This window comes from Budorcas taxicolor, chromosome 7 (genome assembly GCF_023091745.1).
Source record: "Budorcas taxicolor isolate Tak-1 chromosome 7, Takin1.1, whole genome shotgun sequence".
Lineage (NCBI taxonomy): Eukaryota > Metazoa > Chordata > Mammalia > Artiodactyla > Bovidae > Budorcas > Budorcas taxicolor.
The window spans coordinates 55,706,534-55,722,986 of record NC_068916.1 but is presented as its reverse complement, the minus strand read 5'-3'; the positions used below and the strand labels follow the sequence as shown (position 1 = coordinate 55,722,986).

The 16,453-nt window shown below is 40.2% G+C and overlaps 1 pseudogene; it reads left to right on the top strand.

Moving 5' to 3' along the window:
• The first annotated feature begins 2,038 nt into the window (after positions 1 to 2,038).
• Positions 2,039 to 15,944, top strand: LOC128051046 (nicotinamide phosphoribosyltransferase-like; annotated as a pseudogene).
• The last annotated feature ends 509 nt before the right edge of the window (positions 15,945 to 16,453 follow it).

The following is a 16,453-nucleotide window of genomic DNA, read 5'->3' as shown; positions in this document are numbered from 1 at the left end:
CGAAGAGTTGACTCATCGGAAAAGACTCTGATGCTGGGAGGGATTGGGGGCAGGAGGAGAAGGGGATGACAGAGGATGAGATGGCTGGATGGCATCACCGACTCAATGGACTTTAGTTTGAGTGAATTCCGGGAGATGGTGATGGACAGGGAGGCCTGCCGTGCTGAGATTCATGGGGTTGCAAAGAGTCGGACATGACTGAGAGACAGAACTGAACTGAACTGAACACCATGTTGTACTAAAATGTTCTCTTTTAACAGATAGTTACTCTTTTTTTTAGAAGGAAAACAATTGTGGTTAATATGGAATAGAATAAATAATACAGGAATAACCCTGCCATGCTAAGGAGTTAGTCCCTGCTCCTGGTAATTTTGGCTAATGAATGATAAGAAGGAACCACTTATTTATTGACAGCTTTTATACTACCTAGGGCTACTATGTAGCTCCATCAGTAAATAATCTGCCTGAAATGCAGGACACCTGGGTTTATTTCCTGGGTCGGGAAGATCCCCTGGAGAAGGAAATAACAACACACCACAGTATTCTTGCCTGGAGAATCCCATGGACACAGGAGCCTGGCAGGCTACAATCCATGGGGTCACAAGAGTGGGACACAGCTTAGTAACTAAACCCCCTAGCACTACCTGTACTGGAAACAACAGGGGGACAAAACAGGTTCATGTTGTAGGCTGATTTCTGTCTCCACCCCAAATTAATATGGTGAAGTCCTAATCCCCATCCCACCAGAAGGCGACTTATCTCAAACTAGGGTCATTGCATACATAATTAGTTAAGATGAGGTCATAAGGATGAGCTTTAATCCAAGATGACAAGTATCCCTATAAAAAGAGAAAATGTGGACACAGACACCTATGCACAGAAAGAAGATGATGTGAAGAGACACATGGAGAAGATGGCCAACTCCAAGCCAAGGAGAGAGGCCTGGAAAAGATCCTTCACTCACAGTCCTCTAAAGGAACCAACCCTGCCAACACCTTAATCTCAGACTTCCAGCCTCCAGATCAGTGAGACAATACATTTCTGTTGTTTACACCATTCATTTTTATGGTGCCCTAGTATGGGCTTCCTAGGTGGCGCTAGTGGTAAGGAACACACCTGCCAATGCAGGAGACATGAGCTTGACCCCTGCGAGATCAAGGCAAGGTCCTCTGGAGGAGGGTATGGCAACCCACTCCAGTATTCTTGCCTGGAGAACCCCATGGACCAAGAAGTCTGGCAGGCTACAGTCCATAGGGGCTGCAAAGAGTCAGACAAAACTGAAGTGACTCAGCATGCACAGTAAACTACTATAGTCCTAATTCATAGAGCTTATCAGCCAGACATTAATCAAATAATTAAAAATAAGAAGCATATAATTACAAAATTAAACTCAGAAATATGAAACAAAGAAATGCAATTCAATGAGAGCAGAGACAAGACGAATATTTCTGAGGCTGGTGGATCAGAGAAAGTTTTCATGAGGAAATGATGCTGAGGTGGAAGATGAAGAGCGATGAGGAGTAAACAGAGAAAAAGCAAGAAAAGCATGTCACAGGTTGGGGAAGCTGGTGATGTGGTAACAGCACCTTCGGAGGCCTTTGTTAACTGACACAGGATGCAACTGAGATATCAAAACAAAGGAAGTGTGGCTTTAACAAAGGGAATGGGAGGCGCAATAATGTAAAATAAGACTGGTAAACTAGGAAGAATAGCCATGCCTTTGCAGACCTCATTAAAGACATCTTTTAGTTTTACAGATCACTGAGAACCCCTTAAAGCAGTGGTCCCCAACTTTTTGGTACCAGAGACTGCTTTCACGGAAGACAATTTTTCCACAGACTGGGTGGAGGGTTGGGGTCAGGATTATTCAAGTGCATTACATTTATTGTGCTCTTGATTTATGTTATTGCTGCAACAGTTCCATTTTAGATCATCAGGCATTAGATCCCAGAGCCTGGGGACCCCTGCCTCAAGGAGTTATAAGCTGGAGGAGGTATGATCATATTTGAGTTGTAAAAATACTTATTTTGGAGAGAACATGTTGGAAAGTGCTTGGGCCGGGGACAGGGAAGGAAGATCTGGATTCAAGAAGATGGAGTGCAATGGCCTGTAGGTAGGAGGCTCAGAGAGGTGGGAGAGAAAGCCAGCTGAATCCAGAAAAGGGTCAGGGAGACAGAAAAAGCTACCTGTGCTGTGTGACATATTTAGGAAGAGAACAGCATAAGATTTGCTGATGGGGGGATCAGAGATGAATGTGGCTATTTCTCTGTACCATCACTCAGAGTTGCTATTAGAAGACTCATTTTGAGGGAGATGCTTATGGACTTCTCATGTTTTATGGGCACTGGGGAGCTGCAAGTTGAGAAATCAAGAAGGCAACTGAATACACATGGAGCTCAAAAAGTGAACTCTGGGTTAGATATATAAATTTGAGGGTCATTAGCAAAGAGATAGGGATTGGAGCTTTGCATGTGACTGGGATTGCTATGAAAAAGGGTACAAAGTAGGAAGAGACCATGGCCTAGAATGGAAAGTTAACTAACTAAAATTTTTACTTGTCTTTTTTTTTTTTAATTTTCCTATTATTTCACATGAAGTGATATAAGAGTTTGTATCCTATTCCTCCTGACAATTTGCTTTAAAAAAAAAAAAAAACAGAGGCCTCTGAAACCACAGATCTCCAAGTTACAGTACAACTTTGGGCAATTGTTAATCATATATGCTTTCATTAAAAAAAAAGCAACTGCAGTTGTTTTTGTTTTTTCTACTTCAAATTACACAAGGAGAGAAATGTTTTCATAAGTATTTTAGATAAAAATAAAGCAAGAATTGATTTTGCTTTTCATAGCTTAGCAACAACAACAACAACAACAAAAGGTATCTTTAAAAACAACCTATTGCCCATAGGGAAAAAGAGGCCTTATCTGATCATAGTGATGATTGGATTTTTTTGTACTTATTGACATTTGGTCCAGGCACTATCCTTGAATCATTCCAATTCTGGCAGCATCACATTATTTGTGAGTGTTTATTGCCTTTGTTAAAGCAGAAAGATACACACATGCGTTGTTTCCTTTTTAAAAGAAACTCACTGGGTTGTGCCATTTCATTGGCCCTTAGAAACTGTTAAATTATTTCTTTGTTAGTATGGACAGAAAATATGAGCATGCTTACTCCATCACCCTTTTAGATTTCTCTTATCAAACTTGCAGATGTTCGTAGCTGCTAACTCTAGCTATGAAATGAGCATAGCTGGAAACAAAAAGGTGACTAGAAGAGTCAACAGAGTAAGCAGTGATATCCACTCCATCATTGGGGTCAGATTGTCATACACCCAAGAGAAATGTGTGCTGTGAATCTGTATGTGCACTTCATTATTGTTAATAATGATACCAGTGATAGTGAGAATAGAAGAAAGTGCTGATTCTTTTTAAATTTGATATTAACTCTATGCAACTTTATTAATATACCATTATATATTAAAATCTGCATACCATGGAATATAATTTTATTGCTAGAACCTAAAAAAAATATCATCATGAAACTCTGAAAGGTTTAATCTATAAGAATATTCATTAATATTTGGCTCTGAGAAGCATAAACTTAGAACCAGAGAACATAAGTTAAAATGGTAAGGTCCATCTATATGATGAAATAACTCAAAGCTATTAAAATTAGGATACTGAAATATAATGAAATGGAAATGGTCAAGATACAAAGACAGTGCAAAAATAATTATATGGAATATCACTTCTGTGCATGCATGTGAAAAATGGCTATTTATTAAAAAAAGTGTGAAATAGTTTACACTGAATTCTTAAACTTATTAAAATTTTATTTTTAAGTCTGAATGTTAAATATTGTTGCGAGCAAAATGACACAAAGACAAAACACACGAGACACACAAGAGACGGACAATACACACTCTGGCCAGAGGAACAGAACTGCGCAAACAATTTGCGGTTTATTAATATAAAGCCCCCCTAGGCAGAATTCCAGACTGCATGAATAAGCCTTTTCAGTACAGTGCAGGTGCATACATGCTATCGTACAGCAAGGGTAGTGAAATCCCTGTCTACTGCAGAGTCTGTCCAAAGCCCTCTTTTCCTTCTTATCACAAGAAGGGAATGCTCCCTCGTTTGCAAGGGACCGTTAAACTCAAGGCTGTGTCCAGACTCTTTGGCAGAACACCTCGTTTGCAAGGACGTTCAGCCCGAGCAGAGAGACCCATTTGCAGGCACATCTCTGCTACCCTATTAACCCTTCAAATATACTAGTGATACACTTTCATTATTGTGGCTTTTTGTATATTCCAAATGTTTCTCAATGAGTGTGACTTTTTCCAGATACAGGAAAAAAACTAAAATTATGATTACCTTATCCAAAAAGATAGCTATTCCTTTATCCCTTATCTACTTGCTAATATTTGACATTCTATAACTAGAGATTTATTCATCTTCAGTCCTGCAAAAGTATTTCCTAGAGAAGAGAATTTAAAAAGCAGTAAGAGCGTTTTCATTTAAGCTTAAATAAGCTCACTGACTCCTTCCAGAAACAGAAGTTTTATGGGTACAAAAGATTCTCCCTCACAGACAACAGAATCCCCATCAGGAAGGTGAAGCACACTCAGCGCTTACTCAGCGCATGGGAACCTGTGACTTTTCACATTTTACCAATCTAGGGAGAAGTTGCAGAGAAGGAGCAGGAGAAGGCAGTACTGGCAGTCCTCTTGCCTGGAAAATCCCATGGACAGAGGAGCCTGGTAGGCTGTAGTCCATGGGGTTGCTAAGAGTCGGACACGACTGAGTGCCTTCACTTTCACTTTTCACTTTCACGCACTGGAGAAGGAAATGGCAACCCACTCCAGTATTCTCGCCTGGGGAATCTCAGGGATGGGGGAGCCTGGTGGGCTGCCGTCTATGGGGTCACACAGAGTCGGACACAACTGAAGCGAGTTAGCAGCAGCAGCAGGGAGAAGTTGACCAGTCTAGGGAGAAGCAATTTAGTAATGTAACAACTCTTCTCCAGGTCTTGGCATTTAACAACTTTATCAATGGATAAAAGTGTTCATAAGTCATTATTTAGTTTTATGCAGATTCAGATGGACACTTTACTTCCCACTACTTTGGCTACCTCATTCCAAGAGGTTGACTCATTGGAAAAGACTCTGATGCTGGGAGGGATTGAGGGCAGGAGAAGGGGATGACCAAGGATGAGATGGCTGGATGGCATCACGGACTCGATGGACTTGAGTCTGAGTGAACTCCAGGAGATGGTGATGGACAGGGAGGCCTGGCGTGCTGTGATTCATGGGGTCGCAAAGAGTCGGACACGACTGAGCGACTGAACTGAACCGAACTGAATCTTAAATGTAATAATAAATACAGATCTGAGATACATTCATATATTGCCTAGACTCTGGCACATAATTCTGTTTGTTTTCAATATACATTTAAAATAACCTGGATTATTGTGTGTCTCTTCCTTCTTCTTAGACATGTTCATCCTTTATTCATTTACATTGTGAAAATTCATTTTTGAGCAGGATGGCATTCAAACAACATAAATATTAGGTTTAGACATCAGATTAAAGTAGAACTAGGCTACATCACTTAAAAAACACCCTATTTCTAATACTTTTAATGCTACTGATACTACTGTGAAGTGGAAAGCATTTGCTGACCATCTCTTAGGATTGAGGTACTTTCTAGAATTAAATTACCTATAAAGTACTTCATATATATTTATATAAATTAATTTAATTGAATAAGCACTCATTTGAGGTCCATAATTTGTTCTTGTTTGACAGATGACAAAGCTGAAATGTAAAGACTGTAAGCAATTTGCCTTACTTCACACAGCTATGAAGTATCAAACTGGATTCAAACATTGGTCTATTCAACATTAAGATTCTACTTTCATCCAGTGTGCTATAACACCTACCTAGATTTCTAGAAGAAAAAAATATAATGACCCTCCACACTACTATTTTCACTGGAATCACCACCACTATCACCACCAACTAGAATGTGATGTTTAGGAACATTTTCAACAATAAGATGCATCACTGTTGCCAAGCTGATTGTCACTCCCAACAGTTTTTTAATGACAAAACTTGAAGTCAATCACAGGGTGTCTGGATGCAGGATGATCTGTGTTATCTAAAGCATTCAAATATCCCCAAAGCCACTTGGAATTCTCGGTTTTCCTGGCATAGCTGTCAGTTCACAGTTGATTTTATTTCCACTGTCTATCCTAGAATCTTTGCAATCAAGTTATTTTAGACAATTGATGATAAAGTACTACTCAAGTCATGATTCTGGATAATCTGAGGCACTTATTTATCTCTTGGTAGACTTTTTCAGTAGCCTATAAACTATACGTATAAATGACAACCTGGGTTGAGTATATTTTCACTGCACTTGACAAGCTCACTGGACCAAAAGACCTCTAGCCTGGGTGGAAATAAGCATGCTGAAATGTCTAAATTACTTAATTATATTTCCTCTCAATCAGAAATGTGAGTTCTCACCAGGCTTGTTGAATGCAATTGGCCATTTTAGTTAAGGCTCATTGAAAGGAAAGGGAAAATACATTTTAAAGACTAGATGAATAATCTTATTGCTCTCATACATGCACCCTCAGACAGGCATTTTTGGTTGTAAATTTGGTGGAGCTGAGAGAGAAAAAAAAGGAGACTAGGGATAGCCAAAGGAAAAATATATTTATATTTTTATACACAGTATGTTATATGATATACATATTAAAGGAAAGATAAATCCATCTGAATGCAGAGCTCCAAAGAATAGCAAGGAGAGATATGAAAGCCTTCCGAAGTGAACAATGTAAAGAGATGGAGGAAACAAAAAAGAATGGGAAAGACTAAAGATCTCTTCAAGAAGATTAGAGATACCAAGTGAATATTTCATGCAAAGATAGGCACAAGAAAGTACAGAAAATAGTGTAGACCTAACAGAAGCAGAAGATAAGAAAAAGTGGCAAGAACACACAGAAGAACTGTACAGAACAGATCTTAATGATCAGGATAACCAAGATAGTCTGATCACTCAACCAGAGCCAGACCATGGAGTGTGAAATCAAGTGGGCCTTAGGAAGCATTCGTACAAACAAAGCTTCTGGAGGTGATGGAATTTCAGTTGAGCTATTTCAAATCCTAAAAGATGATGTTGTGAAAGTGCTGCACTCAATAAGCCAGAAAATTTTGGAAAACTTAGCAGTGGCCACAGGACTGGAAAAGGTCAGTTTTCATTCCAATCCCAAAAAAGGACAATGCCGAAGAATGATTAAAACACCATACAATTGCCCTCATTTCACATGCTAGCAAGGTAATGCTTGAAATCCTTCAAGCTAAGATCTAACAGTACATGAACTGAGAACTTCTAGATGTATAAGCTGAATTTAGAAAAGGCAGAGGAACCAGATATCAAACTGTCAACTCCACTGGATCATAGAAAAAGCAAGAGAATTCCAGAAAATTAACTACTTTTGCTTCATGGACTACACTAAAGCCTTTGACTGTGTGGATCACAAGAAACTGTGGAAAATTCTCAAAGAGAAGGGAATACCAGACCAGCTTACCTGCCTGCCCCCACCACCTCACAAGAAAACTGGATGCAGGTCAAGAGACAACAGTTAGAACTGGACATGGAACAATGTACTGGTTCAAAATTGGGAAAGGAGTATCAAGGCTGTATATTGTCACCCTGCTTGTTTCACGTATATGAAGAGTACATCATGCAAAAATGCCAGGCTGGATGAAGCTAAAGTGGAATCAAGATTGACAGGAGAAATATTAATAACCTCATATATGCTTATGCTCCTGCTGCTGCTAAGTTGCTTCAGTTGTGTCCGACTCTGTGCAATTCCATAGACAGCAGCCCACCAGGCTCCCCCATTCCTGGGATTTTCCATGCAAGAACACTGGAATGGATTGCCATTCCTTCACCAATGCATGAAAGTGAAAAGTGAAACTGAAGTCATTCAGTCATGTCTGACTCATAACCTACCCAGCTCCTCCATCCATGGGATTTTCCAGGTAAGAGTACTGGAGTGGGTTCCCATTGCCTTCTCCAATATATGCTTATGACACCATCTTAATGGCAGAAAGTGAAGAGGAAGTAAAGAGCCTCTTGATGAGGGTGAAAGAGGAAAGTGAAAAGACTGGCTTAAAACTCAGCATTCAAAAAATGAGGACATGCCCTCTGATCACATCACTTCATGGCAAATAGATGGGGAAACAATGGAAACAGTGACAGACTTCACTTCCTTGGGCTTCAAAATCACTGCAGATGGTGACTGCAGCCATGAAATTAAAAGACACTTGCTCCTTGGAAGAAAAGCTATGACCAACCTAGATAGCATATTAAAAATCAGAGACATTCCTTTGTCAACCAAGCTGTGGTTTTTCCAGTAGTCATATATGGATGTGAGAGTTGGACTGTGAAGAAGGCTGAGCACTGAAGAATAGATGCTTTTGAACTGTGGTGTTGGAGAAGACTCTTGAGAGTCCCTTGGACTGCAAGGAGATCCAACCAGTCAATCCTAAAGGAAATCAGTCCTGAATATGCACTGGAAGGACTGATGCTGAAGCTGAAAAGCCAATACTTTGGCCACATGATGCAAAGAACTTACTCATTGGAAAAGACCCTGATGCTGGGAAAGAATGAAGGCAGGAGGAGAAGGGGATGACTGAGGATGAGATGGTTGGATGGCATCACCAACTTGATGGGCATGAGTTTGAGCAGGCTCTGGGAGTTGGTGATGGATAGGTAAGCCTGGCATGCTGCAGTCCATTGGGTCATGAAGAGTTGAACATGACTAAGGGATTGAACTGACCTCAGCTCAGCGAGTTTCCATTTCCCAGGGAGGATAATTGACACTCAGAGAGCCTGAATAAGGAAATCATTCAAATGCACAAGGGCGGCGGTAAGGAAATACCCCTCATCCAAGGTAAGGATCAATGGCTGCACTTTGTTGGAGCAGCTATGAAGAGATACCCCACGCCCAAGGTAAGAGAAACCCAAGTAAGATGGTAGGTGTTGCAAGAGGATATCAGAGGGCAGACACACTGAAACCATACTCACAGAAAACTAGTCAATCTAATCACACTAGGACCACAGCCATGTCTAACTCAATGAAATTAAGCCATGCCCGTGGGGCAACCCAAGATGGGTGGGTCATGGTGGAGAGGTCTGACAGAATGTGGTCCACTGGAGAAGGGAATGGAAAACCACTTCAGTATTCTTGCCTTGAGAACCCCATGAACAGTATGAAAAGGCAAAATGATAGGATACTGAAAGAGGTACTCCCCAGGTCAGTAGGTGCCCAGAATGCTACTGGGGATCAGTTGAGAAATAACTCTAGAAAGAATGAAGGGATAGAGCCAAAGCAAAAACAATAAGCAGCTGTGGATGTGACTGGTGATAGAAGCAAGGTCCGACGCTGTAAAGAGCAACATTGCATAGGAACCTGGAATGTCAGGTCCATGAATGAAAGCAAATTGGAAGTGGTCAAACAAGAGATGGCAAGAGTGAACGTCGACATTCTAGGAATCAGTGAACTAAAATGGACTGGAATGGGTGATTTTAACTCAGATGACCATTATATCTACTACTGCAGGCAGGAATCCCTCAGAAGAAATGGAGTAGCCATCATGGTCAACAAAAGAGTCCGAAATGCAGTACTTGGATGCAATCTCAAAAATGACAGAATGATCTCTGTTCATTTCCAAGGCAAACCATTCAATATCACGGTAACTCAAGTCTATGCGCCAACCAGTAATGCTGAAGAAGCTGAAGTTGAATGGTTCTATGAAGACCTATAAGACCTTGTAGAACTAACACCCAAAAAAGATGTCCTTTTCATTATAGGAGACTGGAATGCAAAAGTAGGAAGTCAAGAAACACCCGGAGTAACAGGCAAACTTGGCCTTGGATTGTGGAATGAAGCAGGGCAAAGACTAATAGAGTTTTGCCAAGAAAATGCACTGGTCATAGCAAACACCCTCTTCCAACAACACAAGAGAAGACTCTACACATGGACATCACTAGATGGTCAACACAGAATTCAGATTGATTATGTTCTTTGCAGCCAAAGATGGAGAAGCTCTATACAGTCAGCAAAAACAAGACCAGGGGCTGACTGTGACTCAGATCATGAACTCCTTATTACCAAATTTAGACTTAAATTGAAGAAAGTAGGGAAAACCACTAGACCATTCAAGTATGGCCTAAATCAAATCCCTTATGATTATACAGTGGAAGTGAGAAATAGATTTAAGGGACTAGATATGATAGATAGAGTGCCTGATGAACTATGGAATGAGGTTTGTGACACTGTACAGGAGACAGGGATCAAGACCATGCCCATGGAAAAGAAATACAAAAAACCAAAATGGCTGTCTGGGAAGGCCTTACAAATAGCTGCAAAAAGAAGAGAAATGAAAAGCAAAGGAGACAAGGAAAGATATAAGCATCTGAATGCAGAGTTCCAAAGAATAGCAAGAAGAGATAAGAAAGCCTTCTTCAGTGATCAATGCAAAGAAAAAGAGGAAAAGAACAGAATGGGAAAGACTAGAGATCTCTTCAAGAAAATTAGAGAGACCAAGGGAACATTTCATGCAAAGATGGGCTCGATAAATGACAGAAATGGTATGGACCTAACAGAAGCAGAAGATATTAAGAAGAGGTGGAAAGAATACACAGAAAAACTGTACAAAAAAGATCTTCATGACCCAGATAATCACGATGGTGTGATCACTCATCTAGAGCCAGACATCCTGGAATGTGAAGTCAAGTGGGCCTTAGAAAGCATAGCTACGAACAAAGCTAGTGGAGGTGATGGAATTCCAGTTGAGCTCTTTCAAATCTTGAAAGATGATGCTGTGAAGATGATGCTGTGAAAGTGCTGCACTCAATATGCCAGCAAATTGGGAAAACTCAGCAGTGGCCACAGGACTGGAAAAGGTCAGTTTTCATTCTAATCCCAAAGAAAGGCAATGCCAAAGAATGCTCAAACTACTGCACAATTGCACTCATCTCACATGCTAGTAAAGTAATGCTCAAAATTCTCCAAGCCAGCCTTCAGCAATACATGAACCATGAACTTCCTGTTGTTTAAGCTAGTTTTAGAAAAGGCAGAGGAACCAGAGATCAAATAGCCAACATCCTCTGGATCATGGAAAAAGCAACAGAGTTCCAGAAAAACATCAATTTCTGCTTTATTGACTATGCCAAAGCCTTTGACTGTGTGGATCACAATAAACTGTGGGAAATTCTGAGAGAGATGGGAATACTAGACCACCTGACCTGCCTCTTGAGAAATCTGTATGCAGGCAAGGAAGCAACAGTTAGAACTGGACATGGAACAAGAGATTGGTTCCAAATAGGAAAAGGAGTATGTCAAGGCTGTATATTGTCACCCTGCTTATTTAACTTCTATGCAGAGCACATCATGAGAAACTCTGGACTGGAAGAAACACAAGCTGGAATCAAGATTGCTGGGAGAAATATCAATAACCTCAGATACACAGATGACACCACCCTTATGGCAGAAAGTGAAGAGGACCTAAAAAGCCTCTTGATGAAACTGAAAGAGGACAGTGAAAAAGTTGGCTTAAAGCTCAACATTCAGAAAACGAAGATCATGGCATCCGGTCCTATCACTTCATGGCAAATAGATGGGGAAACAATGGAAACAGTGTCAGACTTTATTTATTGGGGCTCCCAAATCACTGCAGATGGTGACTGCAGCCATGAAATTAAAAGACGCTGACTCCTTGGCAGAAAAGTTATGACCAACCTAGATAGCATATTCAAAAGCAGAGACATTACTTTGCTGACTAAGGTCCGTCTAGTCAGAGCTATGGTTTTTCCTGTGGTCATGTATGGATGTGAGAGTTGGACTGTGAAGAAGGCTGAGCGCCGTAGAATTGATGCTTTTGAACTGTGGTGTTGGAGAAGACTCTTGAGAGTCCCTTGGACTGCAAGGAGATCCAACCAGTCCATTCTGAAGGAGATCAGCCCTGGGGTTTCTTAGGAAGAAATGATGCTAAAGCTGAAACTCCAGTACTTTAGCCACATCATGTGAAGAGTTGACCCACTGGAAAAGACTTTGATGCTGGGAGTGACTGGGGGCAGGAGGAGAACGGGACGACAGAGGATGAGATGGCTGGATGGCATCACTGACTGATGGACGTGAATCTAAATGATCTCTGGGAGTTGGTGATGGACAGGGAGGCCTGGTGTGCTGTGATTCATGGTGTCGCAAAGAGTCTGACATGACTGAGCAACTGAACTGAACTGAAGTAAATAGCAAAGATGAGATTATATGTACAGATCCTTTGGCTCCATGGTGATGAGCTAATCTATATACTTTCTCCATATCCTTGACAAATCTCAGAATTTTTCAAATTGTGCCTGATGCCATCTATATCAGGCTCACCTGGGAGTACATGCTAAAGCACAATTTCTACAGTCTTTTACTCACTTTCCAAATTAGAGTCTCTGGGGAAAAAAAGATAAAATGAGTGAAAGTGTTAGTCGCTCACTTATGTCCAGTTCTTTGTGACCCCATGGACTGTAGCCCACTAGGCTCCTCTGCCTATGGAATTCTCTAGGCAAGAAAACTGGAGTAGTTTCCATTCCTTTCCTCAAAGGATCTTTCCAAACCAAAATTGAACCCAGTTCTACATTGCAGGCAGATTCTTTACCATCTGAGCCACCAAGAAAGCAAGTCCCAAAGATCTAAATTTTTAATTTACTCCAAAGATGACTTTTTAAAAATGGTACTATTTGAGAATTGGTGTGGCTAACAGGTAGCGTCATGATTTTGAGAATAATACAGTAGAAAGACTGTGATGTCATAAATCAGGTGACCTGGGTTTTAATCCCACCCTGCAATGGACAAGTTACTTTACCTTTTTGGTCTATGTAATCCCATTTGTAAAGAGATGGTATTAGATCAGATGCCCACTGTAACATTTTGCAAGTGCTTGAAATAGACCCCCACAATATAGGCAATATTAGTTCAGTAAGACTAATTGTTTGCAGTGCTGGCTACTGTATTTCAAAGAGACTTTCACTCTGTGGAATAGAGTCAAAGTTGGTCAGCACCACAGCCAGTCAAGGGCACTTGGGTCCTTCCCTGGCTCAGTACTCTTCTAGGCATAATTAAAGATGGGTGAGTGAGGGCTGCCATTCCAAATGTGCCGCGGTTGAAGCACGGAGGTAGATTCTTCTAACCAGCAGCATGTTTCATGGAAGACAAGTGATATTTTCTATCTGAGAAAGCAGGGACTTTTAGAACTGACAGCAACAGCTCCCTAATCTATTTCAGCTAAGAGGTAATCATTTCCCATCTCAGAAACCATTCCTGCAAATCCAACAGCACACATTTCATTTGTGGCTCACACAACTGTACTGGCCTTTATAAGAGAAGTAAATAGGTCCTCAGTGGCTGCTTTGTATTGCCAATTAGCTAATCTGTTGGCAGAATCTTGCATCTGCATATGCAAATACACGTTTAGCAACACACCGTAGTATGCTGGGACACATTTCATTTTGCAGACATTGTTTTGGGGGCCTGGAAGAAAACGCAGTCTTTATTTTAACTTGCAGTGACATGTCCAGTGTTCTCCATACCAACATGTGTTTGATATGTAGGTCCCAAAATAAACAGCTAATGAATATTCAGGTGTGATGAATGCAATCACAGAAAGAGCCAAGAATAGACCATCAGAGTGCAGACTCCTACGTCCCATCTGTAACCATTAGGATAACAGGACTACACTGCCACTAGTGAGGCACAGAGTCATTCATTTAACAAATAGCTATCACTGCACATTATGTATGAGCTACTGAAATAAACAGCAGTTTTTAATTTCAAGGAGGAAAAATTACCTAAAAGTAGAGAACAATTGCTTAGCAGTATTTATTCAACAAATATTTATTGAGTACATACTTCATATGTGTGAGATACCGATACAGGCACTGAAGATTCAAGCAACAATTTTTTTTTTAAGTGCTAAAAATCATTTCCCTTGCAGACTTTATGTTTGAGGAAGACAAACAAAGATTAAATAAATATGAAATGTAGAGTATGATAGATTGTGATGAGTACTAAGAAAGGATGGCAGGAAGGATGGGACCAAGAAGAAAAGAGACTGACTTAAGATTAGGAAAGTCCTACTAGGAAGATACAAATTAGAACAAAGATTTGATAAAGATAAGAAAGTGAGCCATGGGGATGTCAGTGGGAAGAGTGTTATAGGCAAGGAAAAGTGTTAAGTGCAATGTGTTAGGTGAGTGTCCAGTAATTTGAAGAATAGATGGGAGGCTTCTATGGCTAACATAGAATAAACTTTAAGAAAGGAGTCAGATAAGAGTATGCCCAATCATGTAAGATTTTATAAACCATAAAAAAAATTGTTTGACTTTGACTCTGAGTGAGATGGGAAGCCACAGGAATTTGAGAAAAAGGTGATATCATTGAACTTTTATTTTAAAAGAAAGACATTAGCCATTGAGCTGAAAGTAGACTAGCGCAGAAAAGGGCAGAAGAAGGAAGTCCAGTGGGATGGGTGTTGCTATTAACAACTCTATGAGTGATGGAGGCATGGATTAGGGTAGCAGTGATGAAGCTGGTGGGAAATGGCTGGATTTTGGATGCTTTACATGCAGAGCTAATATGATTTTTGAATCACCTCATTTTCATTTTGGAATATAATATACATGTATGTAAAACATAAATGCAACATCTACCAAATATGTAAACATCAGGTATCCCCCACCCAAGTTAATAAACACAACATTATCAGCACTCTAGTCATTTGGTATAGTTAGCACACTGGGAGAAAGACTGCATGTGCTGAGTAGAAGCAAGGGAAATATAAGAGAGACCAAAATCAAACTTTGTTGTTGTTGTTCAGTGACTCAGTTGTGTCCAACTCTTTGTGAGACTGCATGGACTGCAGCAAACCAAGCTTTCCTGTCCTTCACTGTTGTTCAGAGTCTGATTTATAAATCAAATTTATAAAGATGAAAATTAAGGTTTTAAATAAACAGTTCACTAGATAGGATGAACAGTAGAATAGACATTGCAGAGTAAAAAGAGATGAACTTTATGTCTTTAATGAAAAGGGATGGAACTACGCTCTTGAGAAATACAAGGGACATCTTCCAAAAGAGGTAAAAACTGTTCCTGCAGACTCTGTCATTCTCAGAGGAAGAGTTCTCTTCACAGGAGAAAACACAGATTCAGGGTGTTACTGGCTAAAGAACTAGATTGAAACGATTCTTGTTCAGTCCTGAAATCTAATCACAGTGACTACAAACACTAGAGAGCAGAAAAAAATATGGGCCAAATATTTATTGTAAACTTCTGATAATCTAGAAGGCATGGTATACAAGTTATGTGACTTTGGCTACAGAGGAGTCTCTTTTTAAAGGACTGCTAGCACTGGAGCTTCTGCTCACTTCGTTAATGTCAAAGGAATAGACAGAGTAGCAGGAATTGCTTTAATTAAAAATATTATGGAACAAAATATTCTGTTCCAGGCTATTCTGTTCTAGTGGTAGAATACAGTACTGTAACAGCTTGAGGTGAAGATCATAAAAGGATGCTTTTGAACATAGAGAAATAGAGTTTTTATCAGCACCTAGATCTGTGGTCTGCAATAGCTATAACATTTATAATGTGTGAAAGAAAAAAATGGTTAAGAATCTAAGACATTTAATTTTACCGAAGTGTGCAGACGCACCACTAACAATCATAACTGGTTCTTGAAATCTTCTTGACCCTAGTACTAAAGACTAGGATATTTTAGGTAGGAAGTTCCACTACTGAGAACTCAAAGAGCTGTAGGTTGCTTCCAACCTCATCTTAGAATTAGTCAATCTGTTGTTTTGTGGTTGTTCAGTCAGTAAGTCATGTCCAGCTCTTTGCAACCCCATGAACTAGCTACAGCATGCCAGGCTTCTCTGTCCCTCACTATCTCCCAGAGTTTGCTTAAACTCATGTCTATTGAGTCAATGATGCCATCCAACCATCTCATCCTCTGTCACCCCCTATTCCTCCTGCCCTCAATCTTTCCCACATCAGGGCCAATGGGATGGTACAAATATAGTAGCTTAAAAGAGACTATGGAAGGTGAAATAAAGGAAGGTGAAAAAAAAAAATTGGAGTATTGAAAATGCTTTCTTTGGTTTTGGTGGAAGTTTTGCTACAGAAAATAGCAAGGTAAAATATTTGAATTTTTCCTTCAAGTACGCTGGACTGGAAGAAACACAAGCTGGAATCAACTTTGCCGGGAGAAATATCAATAACCTCAGATATGCAGATGACACCACCCTCATGGCAGAAAGTGAAGAGGAGCTAAAAAGCCTCGTGATGAAAGTGAAAGAGGAGAGTAAAAAGTTGGCTTAAAGCTCAACAT